The sequence below is a fragment of the Simochromis diagramma genome, unplaced genomic scaffold (genome assembly GCF_900408965.1).
Source record: "Simochromis diagramma unplaced genomic scaffold, fSimDia1.1 OVJJ01000646.1, whole genome shotgun sequence".
NCBI classification, from domain to species: domain Eukaryota; kingdom Metazoa; phylum Chordata; class Actinopteri; order Cichliformes; family Cichlidae; genus Simochromis; species Simochromis diagramma.
Window position 1 is genome coordinate 261135 of NW_024387279.1, and position 18505 is coordinate 279639.

General features: G+C 40.3%; 1 protein-coding gene across 2 annotated transcripts in view; it reads right to left on the reverse strand.

The window, feature by feature from the left end:
• The window catches only part of plxnb1b (plexin b1b), a 100636-nt gene extending 83553 nt beyond the window's left edge, over window positions 1-17083 (reverse strand). For both annotated transcript variants that reach the window (XM_040003069.1, XM_040003070.1), the window contains exon 1: window positions 16691-17083. The gene's annotated coding sequence lies outside the window, so the exon portion shown is untranslated. The remainder of the gene's footprint in view (window positions 1-16690) is intronic.
• Window positions 17084-18505: the final 1422 nt, after the last annotated feature.

Below are 18505 nucleotides of genomic sequence, written 5' to 3' on the forward strand. Positions count from 1 at the left end.
ACTGGTGACACTGTGCGTTCGCTTAGCAGACCAGGGAGTGACCAGCCAAAACAGGCAGGCTAAGACCAACTCCTGTCCTCCTACAAACTCTACAGGAGGAGAGATTACAGCATGCCTAATACTACAATTACAAAAGCACAGAGAAAGGGGCAGAGCAGAGAGGAACCTACCTCAACATTGTACAAGGCCCAGATTAAAACTGGGGGGCGGGAACACTGTCACATTCCCATGAAGACGAACAGGACACATTCAAAGCAGCTGTCACAGAAAGGTTCTCGTATAAATAGAGTTCCAAAGACAGATGTTACCAGCCAATATAAACGCCTAAAATTAGGAGCAGCGCTTTTGGCTCACTGAAGACTGAATTTTGGTAAACATGGTAGCAAGGTCTTGGCTGCTTTATTTTGTCTGTTCATTGGAGCTGGCACATAATCATATCCCAAACACATCAAAAAACCCAGCTTTTCACAGGAGGAAATGACACAGCGTCACAAAAACCAACTGTGCCACCATTCCTAAAGTTGTTAAGCTGTCGGCTTTAAAACTACCACTGACTGTGTGCTTTTGGCCATGGCCGCTCTGTAATTAAATACCAAAAATTTCTGTTTTTCCTCCATCTCCGTTTCTTGGAAAATATATACAGCATCTAAATACAACTCCTGCCCTGCCCTCTCAGGCTCGTACACACATTGATGATGCTATCCTGCTCCATTCCTAAAGCCACATCTGGTTATTGCACTTCAGAATGAACAAAGGTTATACCCACAAAGTGCAATGAATAAGAAAGGGGAAAAAAGTAAGCCATGCAGTCAAAGTGAAACTGAAATAGCCTTGTGGTTGAATTCCAGAGGTAAATATGTTCCTGTACCCCTCTTCCTTGGGAGAGTAGTGCAAGCGTAGGGATTATTCTTTTAACCTTGTAGTAAACCAGAAAAGACTGGGTCTCTCTCTAGGATGAATGTTTCCAGCCACAGCTCAACCATTAATTCTAAATGTGCTCTCACACTGAAAAGGACAAGTAGTGTGCCATCTCTTTGGCCAGTTCTCTAATTGCATGGAGAAAAGGATCAACTCATCATCATAATCTGACAACAATGTGTCATGTGGGCCAATTTCCCAATCCCACTGTGATTTTAGCTGCGAGTCAGTAGTGGGAAAAACCATAATGGTGACCATTCCTTACTCTTAAAAGTGTTAATTATCTCATATCTATACAGAAAACCTGGTAAATATTGCATGCATTAAATAAAGTAGGTCAAAGAGGAGCATGGCCATCCACCTACATTTTCCAGTATATTTCATATTTTTTTAACTTAAAAAAAAAAAAAAAAAAAACCACCATCTTAAACCATGGCTACCTATTAACTTCTGCAGTCAAGAGTTTACATAGACTCCCCATAAGCATGAATATCATGAGAATTTCATTTTTTAATAAATTATGTGAACTGTTCTATTTTGGGGGGGTGGACTAACTGAACAGCATACTTCCTAAATGACTTTTAAAATGCAAATACTCCTTGAAACATATAGCTCAGTCCTTCTCTCGTCTGATCATAACACATTTCTCCAGAAGGCAGCTGGCTTGTAATCCGTGCTGTAACGATTGCGCTTGGCAGTCGATACCGATGTAAAACTTTCACAGTGGACAGTGACGATGACGTTCCAGCAGTTTGGTGGGTTGGTCCTGAACATCCTAACCAATTTCTTCTCATCTGAGCGTGACAGTGTGGTTCTTCCAGACCTTGGTAAAGTGTTGGCACATCCAAATCCTTTGTGCTTACATACAATTATCATCTGTTAAACTGTCTGAACTGGTATTAGAAACTGTAGTGGTTATATAAATCTACAAAGGTCTACAAAGTCAATAAATTTTTTTTTTCATTGTTCTGATTATTGGTCAGTCCACTGAGTGCTATCATACATTTTTTCAGGCAAAAATAAAGTACCAGTTGTGATCAAGCATGAACATTAACGAGAAATTAGCACCAGACACTAGTATTACCAATTGAAGCCACTCCATCAGATGACTGCTCATTTGTTAAGCGTGCACACATATAATCTGCTTTTCCCATCAACTAAAATCAACTTAGTAACTAAGTGCTTGATGAGGTGCTAATGCTGTTATACTAGCTATAAAAAAAATAGTCTGGTAATAACATAATGTAGTGGGATAAAATTGACTTCCTGAAGCCCAGGATATCTTCATGAAATTCCACTAAAACATCAAATCAAACTGACTGATGTATGACATCATGTATGTCTGCAGCTAGCAGCTGTTAGACTAATAAGTCAGAGATCTAAAAAGAGGTCACTGCCTGTTGATTGAATCCTACCAGCGCAGGGCATCGGGTCATGAGGCCATTATAGTAATCAATTTGTTGTCTACGATCAGCAGGCAGCACAGGGAACTCGTTTAATCGATAATGGCCATGAGGACAGCCTCACTGTAACCGGATAGCATCCTGGGTTATCCAGGCCTTTAGGCCAAGAGTTTGAGACTTTTTTTAGGAAGCATTTAAGTTTTATCTAGTTTTTATTTATTATTTAGTGGGACTACATTGCTAAACAGCATTAAGTCACTCAGTTTGGAAGCAAGTAATCAATGTACATACTAAAGAAGACTTATAGTTTTCCTTTGTTTTCCCGGTCATATACATAGTGTTACAATGGTGAGCACTGACATGAAACATTGCCAAGGTTTCAAATAATGACAAATAATTAAGCAATTCAATTAATTAGTTAATGTACAAGTAACCCACATGAGGCAAAAACAAACAAACAGGCTTTGTTCTGCTCTAAATGCTCCATTTCAGTTTTTTCTACTGTTGGCCAGTGACAGCCAGTATCCCTGATAGCTAATAGTCATCTCTACTGCACTGACTTTCAGCTCCAGTTTATTTTTGGATGCTACTAGAGTAGCTTTGCAAACTCTAGTTATTCACAATAACCCTTCTTTATCTTGCTTATCTTTATCTCTTCTGTCTGAAACAGTGCTAACTTCCCCGCAGTTAGCACTGTACTGCTAACACCTGATGAAGGGGAATAAGCTGTGCAAAAACATGGATGGTGTGAATGTGCCTGCTTTTCAGCAAGTAGAGGTCCTGACATTTTATTTCTTTTTTGTAAAATCCACTCCTGCTGTACCCCACATGTACACTCACATTTCATTGTGCTCATATACTATGTTTGGAAAATATAATATCTATGTGAATGTGACCAGTGTGTCAAGGTTACCATCAGCATCTCATGGAAAACACTGCTTGTAAATTGAGATTTGTATGCTTAAGGGCCGTCTGATACTATTAATTACTACTGTCAATAATTGCATTATAATTCAAATGGCTTGGAAATGTGGCACAGTGTATAACACCGCACACACAAGTCACACAAAGTATTTCATTCATGTGCAGCCAGTTAAGTGACTAGTATTCCTCGTAAGTAGCCAAGTCATGGAAATCTGTAGTGTGAGCCAGAATACGCATATAAGAACAAACCCGATAACATGCAATCCATTTTAGATCCAACTGCATGCTCACTGCCAGGACCCAAATCAGTGTAACACAAGCTCATTGTAAGCAAAGGGCACATGATGACTAACAACTGTCAGCTACTCAAATAGAAACAAATGTCTAATGTGCTGCTGTAAAACAACAAAGTTGAAACAGGAGGGGTAGTTGGTGCTATAAAACTTTTATAGCTTCTCCGCTGATAATCGCTCCTGCTGAAGAACACTTGAGGTAAACCACCTACACTTCACAGCCCAGCTCTTTGCCTGCACACACACCAACTAAATGAGGGGAAGCCAAACTGGGTACATTTTAAGGACGCAAAACGGCAAATAATGGTCCATCACAAAGCATTTTTAATTTTATTGCAATAGCATCAATATTTCTATTTTCCAGTAGTCACCATTGTATTATTCTACCCGGTTTGTGTATCACTACACACTACAGTCTTTCCAATGTCTGCAATTTGCAAAGGAAACTTTTTAAATTCCATTATTTCTCTTTAACCAATGACTCTTTTCAACCAATGAATTTTCTGTAAGAAAACAGATCAGCATAATAAACACATGTTGCTTTTTAATGTTCACAAAAGCTCAGAAACATCTCTAGCAGCTCTGAGGGACTTCAGTTTTATCAGGCAGAAGCTTGCTGGTCTCAGGACTTGGGCTGACATTTGAGTGGAAGGAATGTTAATACCCTGTTGGGCCTGAGATAGTCCTGCCTGTTTACAGGGCAGCACAGGAGGAAGAAAATCCAAACTGAAAATAACGTTCAAGAAATACATTTAGGATAGAATTTTTCCCTAAATGAAACTAATGCTGACAAAGTTGCGATATTTACTCACATCATCATCAGTTACATCACTTTATAGCCTGTCATTCCTCATGGATGGTGTTAGGGCCATCCTGGTACAAGCCACTACTTAGCTGATCATGCAGGACGCAACTTATTTTAGGTGTTTGGAAAAAAAAATTACCATCATCCTTCAATGCTGGCTTATTAATTCTTTTTAGCCACTTTTTCATTCAAAATTCCAGCAGGTGCAGCAGGTACAAGACATTTTAAGAGTTTTCTTGTATACAAATCATTTCACAACATTTACATAGGATTCAAATTTGAGCATTGACCAGGTCATTCCCTGAGGCTCAATTTAATCTTTTTAAGCCAAACACAGTAAATGGATGCACTAATAAAAAAAGTAACAAGGGAATGCTTGTTACTTTCAAAGATAAAGGCACAAAGGTAGAAAGTTTGCAGCAGTTAGTTGGAGACACACTGGACATAAATCTTTAGATAATTAGAGTTACTCAATTTCACTGTTTGCTCCATTTTCACAATATGAAAATAGCCATTTATAAATATTGATGCTATTTGTTAACTGAAGCTATAAGCATACACTGCAATCACATATTGTTTGATTTAAAATCCGTTGTAGTTACACACAGAGGCAACATTTTAAAAAGTTGTACCACAGTCCAAATACATATATACCCAGCTGTACACCACCCAGGGAATAACAATATTAGTCGTGAGCTGCTGTTAAGTTACATGAACTTGAATGGTGTGGCTTAAAAAAAAAAAAAAAATCCCACAAACTCACCAACACACAAACCCCTTCAAGGAGCTAACAAAGGCCTGGTTCATTTGGAGCCAGATTAAAACTACCGAGGGGGAAACATTATTCCTGGTAAGCAAGGGGGAAAAGATCCCCTCCACTAAAAACATGAGAGGTCCAGTATTTTGTGACGCAAGCTGCTGCTTTACAGATGTTATACCAGCCCACACATGCAGACGCTGTTCACAAAATGAAGAATGAAATCAAAGGTTCACATTGAATTAGATATCCTTTAAGTCAAACAACACAGTGAAGAGCTACACTTAGGCCAGTATACTGCTACACTTCAGCTCATCTAACAGCAAAGGCTGCAAGGAAACATTGTGGGCTCACACGGAGTTCACACTCACACACAGATGCAGTTACATCTTATTGCAAACATTTTAACCTCAGTCCCCTGCTTTGTTAAAACTGAAAGCCCTGCTGAGGGAGGATTATATCAGTGCAAGGGTAGCAGAGCCCCATGACCTGTAAGGGAGTATGAACTAACAGGAAGTGTCATGGTAAGAAGACGCATGATAGGCAGCTTGTAAAAATACTGCTGTGCTGGGACAACACATTTACTTTCTGCACATGACGAGCAGCAGGATATCGTAAGCGCACCAGTAGCTCCTGCTGCCAACAAGAGCAAAGATAACAAGAGCACATGGTCATTTGAATCATTCAGCTTCACAGCTTTACAGATGTGGGCCTCGTTGCTAAGGGTAGCCGAGATAGCATTAGCATTAAGTAGGGTTGCTGCTAGCAGTCAACCAAACCGTCAATGAGGATTTTACTTTTCATTGGTCGGTTGTTCATTATCCCAAACTTAGAAAGCGAATATACACCTTATACATATATATAAGAAAGTTCAACACAGTGAAGCTTTCTTTAAGGTCCCACAAAATTCTTATATTGCCAAATGCATTCACTCATGCATCCAAATCACTGAATTCAGGTGTTCCAATCACTTCCAGACTGTTCTACAAACATCTGTGAAAGAATGGGTCGCTCTCAGGAGTTCAGTGTGGATGGATACCACCTGTACAACAATTCCAGTCATGAAATTTCCTTGCTACTAAATATTCCAGTCAACTGTTAGTAGTATTCTAACAAAAAGGATGCAATAGAAACGACAGCAACTCAGCCACTAAGCAGTAGGCCATATATAATAACAGAGCAGAGTTTGGTGGAGGGGGGTTTAGGGTGATGGTTTTTTTAGGAGTTGGCCTCAGTCCTTTAGTTCCAGTGAAAGGAACTCTTAATTCTTCAGCATGGCAAGCCATTTTGGACAATTTCATGCTGCAAACTTGGTGGGAACAGTTTGGGAATGTCCCCTTCCTGTTCTAACATGACTGTGCACCAGTATGTCCATAAAGAAATGGATGAGCGAGTTTAGTGTGGAAGAACTTGACTGGCCTGACTCTACCTTTGTGATGAATTAGAGTAGAGACTGCGAGCCAGGCCTTCTCGACAACAACAGTGTCTGAACTAACAAATGCACTTCTGGATGAATGGTCAAAAATTCCCATAAATGTCCCTAAACCTTGTAGAAAGCTTTCCCAGAAATGTTGAAGCTGTTACCGCTGCAAAGGGTGGGCTGACATCATAGTAAACCCTATGGATTAAGAATGGGATGTAGCTCCAGTTTATGTGTGTGTGAAGACAGACAAGTGAATACTTTTGGCAATACAGTGCATGTTTGTCTGCATACAGACTTCAACTTGGACAGTGAACAGAGCAGGGTTTTCACCCATGGCAATCGTGCTCCTGTGCAGTCCTCCAAAATTCAACTGCAAATTGCTGGATGCGGATGATCACTCAAATGCTGATTAACAAGCTGGACCAGAATAGAAGGAAAAAAAAAAAATCTAAAATAATAATGCAGCATGAAAAAGACTGATAGTAGCTGCAATGGATACTTTTGTTTTTAATACTTGGTTTCACTTTAGCTCTTTGTATGTTCTGTGCTGATGATAAAGGGTAGCCAACAAACTGGCAGACATAATCTGTAATCGGCCTATATTGACAACAAATACACTGCAGATACTGCCTTCAAACTGCCTGCAGACTGTGTTCATGCTACATCTGCTCAAACCTAAAACAAGCCTTAGCTGGCTCAACAAAACCTAAGACCACTGTTAGAAATACCGGGTAACTTTCTGCTTCAGGCTCTGTGTGTGCTCACACAAAAAGGGGCATTTCACAGGTAATATGACTCTTCTTGCACACAAAGTGAACCGTGGGAATGCGACTCAGTCCAGTCACAGACATTATGACAAAATGGTCATTAAAAATAAAAAAAGTGAACTATACAAGTAAAATGCAACATGATAAGAAACTGATAAATCATTGAATTGAAATTATTAATCTGGTGATCTAACAGACAGTAATAAAATAAACATTTTAATTCAAGATATTTATTATCTTGATACAAGATATATACAAGACATTTGCAGAGCTCTCAGTCATAGTAAGCATGTTAGAAGAATAGACAAAACTAAAACATGACAATACAATACTAATATAAATTGCGAATTATAAATTATACCTCTTTTACAAGAGGGTGGCACACAAGGAGAATCGAATTATATTACAGATATTGCACATTTCTCACTGTGGGGTTATTATTGCACATGGTGAGAAACTTTAGCTTTTTGGAAGATCAAACAAAACTTTTTATTGATTGAACAGATACTCCTGATGGTGTCCCGTCTTCTACTTACTTCAATTCCAGCAGTGTAAAACCAAACAAATATAGAAACATTTGTACACTAAAATGACTAATGTACAATGTCATCATTTCTATGACAATGTGTAGACCGTTTGCGCTTTGTTCAGTGGTTTTAGTAAGGTACGGCTTAATAACTTGCACATATAAAATCTCTAACAGAAAATCTGTATCGCACTTAAAACATGCTGTCAGTAAAAATCAGTAAATACATGGCGCTTCTAGACAATTTTAAACCGAAATTTAGACCAAGTCTCCATGGTAATATAGCCAGGTAGAAAGAGAGCAACTTTCAAGTCTGACTTTAAGCTTGACATAGCGTGCTAACATGCTAATCTTGCTTTATAGCACATTCCTCAGGTGTGGGATCATTGCAGGAGGGCAAGAAAGTCAAAAGTACTTTCTGCAGGCAAACATTCACTTATCATTCATCAGGTTTATCCACAGCTTTGCAACATACAAAGAGTCCAATGTCAGCCACTTAGCATGGTCATTCAATCTGACATTAACAGTATCCTTGCTGGATACAATCATTACCACAGTTCTATTTGTGCATCCACATGCAGAGTAGTAATGGGAAAAGATGACTGATAAAAATATTCCAATTAGGTACTCCCAAAACCTAAGGTCATATGTGAAAACAGCCTGGGATTACTAGGAAAATCTTTAGTTGACAGACTTAATTTAAGTACTTGGGTACTTAAATTAATACTACTCTTCTGAGACCAGAATTTCTTAAGAAATTCATAATGAATTAAATGCTTGTTACAGACCCTACTTTGTTAGCCTTGAAGATTTAAAAAGCTAGAAGTTCAGGTTTTCCAGTTTTGTACCTGAGTCCACCAGCAGCTTGCCAGGGGCCTGAACTTTTAACATGCCTGTCCAACATTCAGCTTTGGCCTACCATAGCAACCTCGTTTTCCCAGGACTCCCCCCCCAGGGGGTATAATGGGACTTAAGGGGGTGGGGGGAGTCAACTTAGGGGAGGGGAAAAAGGGTGTTTCTAGGGAAACTGAGCGTTCACTGTTCTCCAGCAGCCTCCATGGTTGCCACTTGGCAACAGTTGACTGTCGGCATTTCAGAATGCTGCTTTTCATGCTTGTCTGTGTGTCATGAAAAGACGCGCGCGCACGCGCGCACACACACACACACACACACACACACACACACACACACACACTAAGAAAAGAAACCCAGATAGCGTCATCACAGCGGATGCTTCTCATATTGTTGCCTCTGGAGCCAAAAACCAAAGCTGACTGATGTCATGTGGATTATATTAAATTCTTCTCCCTTCAAATCACAATTCAGGATGAATGGCCACCTGACTGCAGCTAAGCAATGCAAGGAACAATACAGAAAACCTTAGGAGATTTCTAATTGCCATCCCCTTAATCTGCTACTAAATCACCACATTTCAACATGAAAACAGTCATGTATGCTCAAAAAGTTTGTTTTCAAAAGCAGTTTTCTCGATATGAAAGCCTGGACTCACAAGGTTATCTTCCAGATGGAGGACACTCCCTCTTCCACCACACCCACTCACCTGTCGTTTCTCTGAGTCTACAGCCAAAACACCAGCTGTTTTCCAGCTAACAAACAAGAGAACGGAAGAGACACCCGCCCCCCCCCCCTCTCTCTCGCCCCCCCCCCCCCTCCTCGAGGTATGCCTACGTGTCTCTAAGCTCCCACCCTTTCCTCACAATCTCCTGTCTGGTTGGCCGGTCTTTTCAGCCTCCTCTTCAACAAAAGAAACAAAAAGAAGGCATGGCCACGTTCTCTTTCTGAAGAGAAAGAAAAGCATGGGGAATGCAGAACACCATTTTTAAAGCTGCAGAGACCAAAAAGCAGAAATTATCTGCAAGCGAGACAAAAAAAGTAAAAAAAGTTTTCTTGCATTTCTGTGGAGCATGCAGAGGAACGACCAGGTAACTTCAGCCACAAAAAGCCAGAAACAAAAAGCCTCCGTTTCATTTTGAGTTGAATTCTGGATCAGTTTTCAGCCAAAGCATGCAAAGTCCGGCCCAAAGTGAATTTAAAACAATAAATAAATAAAAAATTACGAGTATGCATGTGGCATGTTCATACTGCTACAGCTGCAGGATACCTGGAATTTAACACCATGCTGCCAAATCTTTTTCACTGCAGGAACATAACGTGCAACAATTATCTCAGGTTCTGTTTCCAGTGAAAGCCAAATTGTTTTTAAACACACTGCATGTTAATGTCCATTGTGGCATAATTATTTACCCTCACATACTGATTACACATATCTAATGATACATGCCTGAAGACCAATTAAATGTTGTACTGCTGCTCTATATTTCAATCCTGTCATTTTCACAGTAAAGTTCTCTTATTCTGTCACCATATTCTTTGGTTTTGTGATTTCATAACCACAATTGTACTTTGTGTAACAGTATTAAGTTTATAGTTTGTTTTTTAAATTTCTACAATTTTATTAGTCAGTTCTGCCAGCAAAGCTCACTGTGGTATAGTGATGTGTTAACGTCTGGCATGGTGGCAGCCAAAACCTTAACAGTGAGACTTCAACTGAATCCAAAACCAGTGGCTGATGTCATGTTACAAAACAACAGTGAATATAAATAAATCTTGAACACATTGAATATCATGCATCTCCATCTCCAGTTGTGTAAAGACAGCACAAAAGAAATGTGAGCATCTTTCATTCTGGCATGTTTACTTTGCCTCAGGTCCATTTTGGCTCACATACCAATATGACTTGAAACAACACCCAGCACTACACACAGTTTCCAGACAAGGAAACTGTGTGTAGTTTTTGCAGTTTCCTACAAAAGCCTCTTATCTTGTGTCTACATTGATGTGGGTTTATAATTAGGGTCTATTACAACCAGACTTAGATTGGAGGATTAAAGCCCAGGTTAGGTTAGGCCTAAAAAAAAAAAAAATAAATAAAAAAATTCTTCCATACTTTGGACCTCACGAAGGTACAAGAACAAAGGCCAAGTGTGAGATTGCGTGGTTCAGGTAAAGGCAGAGGTCATATCTTCTCTTTGTGAGTACACTGACAAAGCTCTTCTCATCCATGTCAACCTATTGCACAGCAGGGCCTCGTTCTTTCAGGGCCTTCTACAAACGGCTGCTTCAGCGCAGAATGACAGGATGCTGAAACAAATGAGAGCTGCAGAAAGTGTTGAGTGCTGAGTTAGGAGCAATGAATGGAGAGGAAGAGATGGACGAAACTGCAGAGTTATGGCATGAATTAAAGTATGGCATCACTTTTCCCACAATTCAGACAGACAGTGCTGTGTTTATGGGTTAGCTCCATTATTACAACGTTGTTTTATCAGATTAGTAAAGAAAACTGCAGTGAGAATATGGTGTGAATAGAGCCTGAGGCAGACAGAGACAAGCCAGGTTTTGTTTATACCATACTGCCTGTAGCCGTCACCATCGGGTCGCACGTTTAGCAGCAAAATCATAAATGGTGCCACACAGTGTACAAACATGAACAGGAAGTAAATGCAGACCGATTTTTACTTCTGTATTTGTCACAAAATAACAGCTTTCATTCAGAATTAGTAATAAAAGAATATTCTGCATTGCAATTGGGAACTAAATGTGTAATGCAGCTGCAAAACTCCTGTAAAAGCTGATCCAGATCTGACAGTGAATACGCACATTTTAAATCTGCTGCCATCTCACTTAAACAGTAAACTTCACTTGATTCATTTCAATATTCTTTAACCAATTGAGTTTTATTTGCATAGCACCAAATCACAACAACAGCCACCTCAAAGAGCCAACACTAAACTACTATATCAAACCAACATGAGACCTTTTCATTTTTAGCTCGATGTTCGACATGAATCCCCTCGTACGCCACATACGTCTGTGATGTCAGGCAGCACAAGAGTTCGGTTGTAGTTTTCAGTTACTTCACTGCAACTCAGGAGGTAGACTGTGTTTGGGCAAACCACCGTGTCACGTGTACTCCTGCTTTGAGACTGACCTTGTGCAAACACACTAGCCTCATTCAAGAGGGAGCAACTGTAAGCACATACACGCACACGCCAAAGAGCAAGCGGTGGAAGCACACAGCCCATTGTAATAAGTTAATAATCCACGTAACTACAGAGCACTTCACTTGCTGTTTCAAAGGGCTTTCGACTATCAAATCTATTTTACATTCCATAGCACTGCGTGTATCTGGGTCTCCATTTACATATCTGAATAATGAACAAACTCGCCTGTCTAATTAAATCCAGAGGCGCTCCTCAGTCACCAAAAAAGGCTTTTCAGAGCCAGATAATGTGTACAGTAGAGCACAAACTGTCCAGTTTGGGGCTTCGGATTAATGTCCGCCATAACCATCGTTAAAATGCTGGTAGGTTAAACTAGGTTACAAAAATCGAGAAGTGCATGCCTAGCCCAAGCGTCAGAAATATTGTGCCATGTGCCACAGAATGCGATGTCAAAATCACGGCGCAACAGAGCAAGCATAAAACATCATTGGGGTGAGGGGAGGTAGACACCGTGGAAGAGCGACACACAGTAATAATAAATAATGATCAAATGTGTAGTGTTGCATAAATACATAGGAGGCTTTATGGGCAGCCCCCAGCAGATTGGGCCTATTACAGCGTAACTAAAGGTCACCAGACTCATCAGCCTGTAAGCTTTATCAAAAAGGAAAGTTTTAAGCCTAATCTTAAGCACAGAGACTGTCTCCCAAATCCAAACAGCTGGTTTCACAGGAGGACCAGCTCTCAGGTTCTGGAAACTGAACGCTCTGCCTCCCACTCTACCTTTAAACATCCAAGGAATCAAAAGTAAGCCAGCGGTTCGAGAGTAAATAGCTCTATTGGTGGTGACATGGCCCCATGAGGTCTTTGAGATGAGATGGGGTCTGATTTTTCAAGACCTTGTAAGTGAGGAGAGGTATTTTAAACTAGATTCTGGATTTAACAGGGAGTCAATGAAGAGAAACTAATATGGGAGAAATCTGCTCTCTTTCTAGTCCCTGTTGGTACTCTTGCTGCAGCATTTTTGATCAATTGGAGGCTTTTTAGGAAGTTGTTAGAATACCTGATAATAATAAATTAGTATCCCGGCATTTCTGACCAGTTACCCAGCAGACAGTGTTGGTGTCTGCTGGGTAACGTTGTGTGACAGCTGGAGGAGGCAAAGACGGCATTCTTGGTATCAATACTGTTGCAAATGAGTATCTAATGTAATAGTAATTTTTATCATCAACTTCTGATTCAACCTTATATAAATAACCCTAGCTGTAACACTACGGGATCTCTTCAATTAATTTGCATCAGTCTGTGGTGAAACGTATGGCACCGCGCAGTAGGGGCTCATGTATCAGATTCCATGTCTGTCTTTTATCCCTCCTCTCAGGGTTTGCAACACCAGCATATAGTCCTTAATCTTGGTGCATCTGTTGGCCCACAAAGCTCCATTAAACAGCCGGACCACTCTGATAAGGTTATTGACTTAATGCTCAGTGACATAATTAAATTGAGTATTTAATCTGGCCACTGGAGTGGAGGAGCCCTCGACCCCCGCCAGACAAGAAGAGTGTTCATATCTTGCTGCCATTACAAATAATTTCTACTCTGATCGCTATTGAGGTGACCAGACTGGCTGAGAGTTGTCCTTTCCTGTCATCTGCAATAAAAACTAGAGCTGTGCCATATCATACCTACATGCCTGAGAGCCCTGTGTCAGCCTCTAATCACAATTCAGTACCTAAAAGAGAGCCTCCAACAAAGCACTGTAGTCTGCAAACTATGTGAGAAAACTGTTCCCGCTGAAGGTGGAAGCCATAAATATGTTTCACCACTTCAGGCAAAAATACGCCATCAAATACAACCAGGTTACAAAGGAGAAGATTCTAGCAGGTGGTGATGTGTGACCAAAATGAATGACTCAAATGAGCATCACTGGAATAATCGCTAGTTCCACTCCACACGACAGGAAGAGCAAACGGTAGATGGAAATCACTGATACATAAGTGGAAAACCAAAACTTTAAGCAGATTATTAAAAGCTTCACCTACAATCCCAGTCAGAAATATTTTACAAGGTTACTTTAGCCACTGTTAAAGTGTTAAGCAGTTATTTTTCACTTAAAATGTCCAGGGAAAAAACTGGCTAGACTACTTTTGTGCTTACAGTTGACTTCAGTGGGAAATCTATGTTGTCCCTTAGACCGTAGCTGGAAACCCCTCTTAACCCTCCACTCAACCTGACGTGCACTACCCAAGAAAATTAACTATAGGTTGGGTCAATGCAACCTGCAACGATGTCCGTGAGCGTGGTGATTTTTCCTTTATTTATTATTTTTCCAAACGGTGCAGACTTGTCCGCAGACAATTTACATTACAATGCATCTACCATGCTGACCAGGCGTCAGACTTCAAGCGGATGTCAAAAAAGTGTAACAGGAAGGACGACTCGGCCAACAGGTTTCCAGCAGAGTATAATCTAGGCTTAACCTTCAAGCTGTGACAAGGCTGCCAATACAGAGGTGACAAAGTATAAACTTCCTCCTCTTTTTCTACATTTTTCACAACCAAATGTAAGACTTCAAAGAGAAAACAATCTGAAAATCTCTTCCTTTATCCCATCTTTAAACTAAAATTACACCTTCCCCCTGCCTTCCTTTAACCTATAAACATTTGTTGATTTCAGGCATACCCCAACAATAACCACTTGGTACCTTTTAGAGAAAACGTCACACTTTCCGTACAGTATTCACAGATGCTTCATCAACGCCTAAACTGATGAGCTGCTGCTGTGAACAGCCATCCACAGTTCATCAAACCTTCATCCGGCCTTGAATTCTCCCCACCTGTTCATTACAAGAATGACAGCAGACACTAACCGATACAAAGCTGTTCCTTTATCTCGTAAGGCAGTGTTTGCCTTCACTTCAGCTGATGACACCACCTGACAATGGTTTGCTGTGAGGATATTGGTTTTGACACCACATGCTCCTCCATTTGCCAGACACAAAACGAGAGCATTCAACACCCAGCCCCCATCACCTTTTGACCTCTGGCACCTTGCCTGTGAGAGAGTTTGTGAGGTGAGTGTTGTTTATTAGAGAGGCACTTAACAACCTCTGTTGCTACAAATCCTGGATGTTGAATGCTGACATCTTTTAAGGTGCTTACCAATTATTACTTAAGTCAGTCCTGTTATGCATGAGACCTGTTCAGTTATACCGAGAAATCAAGTTAAAAAGCTGTAGGTACAGAAAAGTAAGAGCACACTTGCTACTATATTGCTAGAATGAAACATCTGAAGAAAATGGCAACCAAGCACTGATATTTTCATGAAACGTTTTCTCCTGCGCATATTCTAAACTAAAATTACTACAACAATAAATAGCTGTTCATTTATCTTGCACCTTTTTAAAACTCCAATTTTCTTCCATTTTTGGCTGCTGGAGGTCGAGCATTTATACCCCATAAGGACCCCACAATGAGGACATTTACAAGCTCATTCCACAAGACCAGAAAGCTCCGTTTCCTGCTGACTGACTATATCCATGTACAAGCAAGAAAACATGTCAGCTACTGGTTTTGCTGGTCAACAGCATTTCACTCAGGGACAATGAAAATAGGTGCCCCACTTAAGTCAGCCAGACCCTACTTTAGCTGTTGTAATACCAACACATGATGAAAGAACTATACAAAGACTGCAAGAAGTGACGAGTTTTATCAGATGGGGAAAAAGAGAAAAACAAAACTTTGTTGACTCAGTCAGCTGGACTACACCAGAGTCTGAACTAAAGTCCATGTTTGGTTGTTGTTTTGCTGTACCGCCCTGCATCGCTGCAGCCTCTGGCTTTCACAATTTAGCTGCTTGAAAACCTGAAGAAAGACTGCCAGTCACTTTTTATTTCAAGATGCTAACAGCAACAAGCAGCTCATGATAGTTTTCCCAGCCTTGGCAACACTGAAATACATGAGCAATTATTGCCATTATAATTAGAAGGATCATAATAAACCTTCAGCTCTGTGATGAGGCAATAAAAGACACTACACAAGAAAGGCCGAGCATGATCCATGTGACAAAGGTCACACACTCACAGTCCCTCTTTTGGAGAGCCCCCGTGACACCTGTACCAGAGTGTATATTAATATCATAATGACATTTTAGACAAGCAGCTACAAACTAACACAGACCCAGATCTGACCTTTGCCATTAAAGAATATCATTAATAGATGAGGACAAGATCTCTCTCTTCTGGTTTTCTGATTAAAAGCCTCTCCAGGCAACACTCGCGTTGAGAACAAACTGTTGTCTTATGATGGGATTAAATATTTTTATTCTAGTTTGGGCTCAAAACTGACTCTGACATTTTATTTTGAAAAACTAAATTGTTTCGTCAATGAAAAATAAATTCTGTTTTTGTTTTTGTTTTTTAAAATCAACGGACCGAACACTCAACAGATAAAAAAAAATAAAAAGGGGGTGACTTTTAAAAAAAATATATATTTGCACTCAAGTAATAAAATAAAAAAAGACCCATAATGTCCCATAAAAAGCAAGGAGTGGAGCAGCGGTTCCTGGAGGACGTGTACGGAGTGAGTTCACTTCAACGCTAGCTAACCCAACTCTCATCAACCTGCTCCAACTGCTCCACCACTAATAGCTAAAAGTCTGTAAATAACCAATAAGGACCACGTGTGTGTGGATTTGTGTAAAAGCCACATAAATATTGGTAAATAAAGGTTTTCACCCATTTCCCCGACATTACTGATCACAAGGCAGACGTTTGAACACAAACAAGTGGGAAAAAAATCCCATGCAGTTTGATTTCAATGGGACTCACAGCACAGCCCTCACCCACACTCACCTTGCTCTGTGTACAACTCTTCGGTCACTCAGCTCTGGTTTACTCCTCCTTACAGCGAAGTTTTAGTAAAGTATCCAATTTTTCCGCAGCCGGTGCTTGTGCAGACAAATTAGCGGGCAAGAAAGCGATTCCACCTCGATACTCCTGCCGCTCAGTCCATGCTTGGAAATTTCCTGTCAGGCGTCCAACTTTCACAACTTTACACACCTAATTTACTGATGAAAAACAGCGTGGTTACTCCATGTAGCGCAAAAAAAAGTTTCTCCTGGTTCTCTGCTTGGTTTCATTCAGCAGCTCTCTGCCTCCACATGCGCCCTGTAAGCAACAGTGAGAACACTCCGGTACTTCGCTCAGCGCCCAGCTCTCCACAGGCGTAAAAAGGGGGCTGGCGAAGGGAGGATACATGACGCTCCCTTCAGGTGCTCCTCGTATTTTACATAACCACGTGCGAACGTAAGGTAATCTGTGTTAAATAGCAGTGACCAGCTTTAGCTGCACAGTGAGAATGTGAAATTCACAGAGAAACCCCGGGATCCCCCCACTGACATGACCGCTGCAGACAAAATAGAAGAAGTCTGTTGCTTTATTACGCATTCAGATTGTGCATCATGTTTTTAAAAAGTAACTTGTAATAAAGTAACTAATTACTTTTGAAAATAAGTCATCAGTAAAGTCGTTACTTTCTTGGAGAAGTAATAAGTAATTAGTAACTTATTACTATTTTCAAGTAACTTGACCAACACCAAGATGTGCTTCTTAAAAGATTTTGAGTGGTTTTGTCTTTTGTTGTTCACCAGACCACAACCTGCGAATTTAAATAGATAACTTTCACTCCATTTTCATAATTGTAGTACAAAAACCAGTGACTGTTAGGATGGAAAGTTTACTAAACGCAATAACAATAGTGTAAAGTCTGTACTTCCACCAGTTCCTGAATGCAGCATCAGTTGCTAAAGAGCCGGCTGATGCATGGCAGACCCCTTCTGGCCAACAGGAAACATGCATGGACTACACCTGCCAGTGTGACCCATAGACTTTATTACATCAAATAGTCCTGCTTTAAGAAAAACTGACGTCCATTTTTCCAGCCCCAGGAATCTATCTGAGATCAAATATATTCAGAGAGACTCAAAGGGCCAAATATGTGATAAAAACACAATCATCAGAATAACTCTTTCAATATTGAAAATGTATGTTGCTGAGAATTCATAAAGTCAACATACAGAAATATTAATAGATAATCTTTTGCTGACTGGTTTGAAAAAACCCAAACAAGCAGCAGTCGTTTACTATAGTGAACCATGAAACAAACATTCACAACACATTAAGTCAGCGTGACTGGAACTGTTTGTTGTGTGGGATGACTGTGGTGTTATTCAGGGTGCAGTTCTTATCCACTGTTCAGTTTAGAGATGCCATGTCACACTGCGGATCAACAGAGACCACACAGAGATCACAAAACCCGCTCCACACACTTTTTATCCTCAAGGAGAGTCTCTCTCTGAATCTTTGTCTTCTCTTGTGAAAAGAAGCCTTTTATCTTACCCTTTTTAATTCTCCTGTAATGAGGGTTGAAGCTAGATAAACTTCAAAGATCACACTCAGCCCCACCCACCACGGCACTTGTTAAATCCCCCCGAGCTCTAATACAAGACAGTAGAGTCTGTTCTGCTCTCACTATGTACACTCATATTATAATAATCATGTATATTTATCAGGGACATTTGCATCCAGAGCATGGAGCTCTTTTTGTGTCACAAAAGAGTTGTACGCGATGCACACACTACAGCACAGATGAAATTAGTGCAAAAAAAT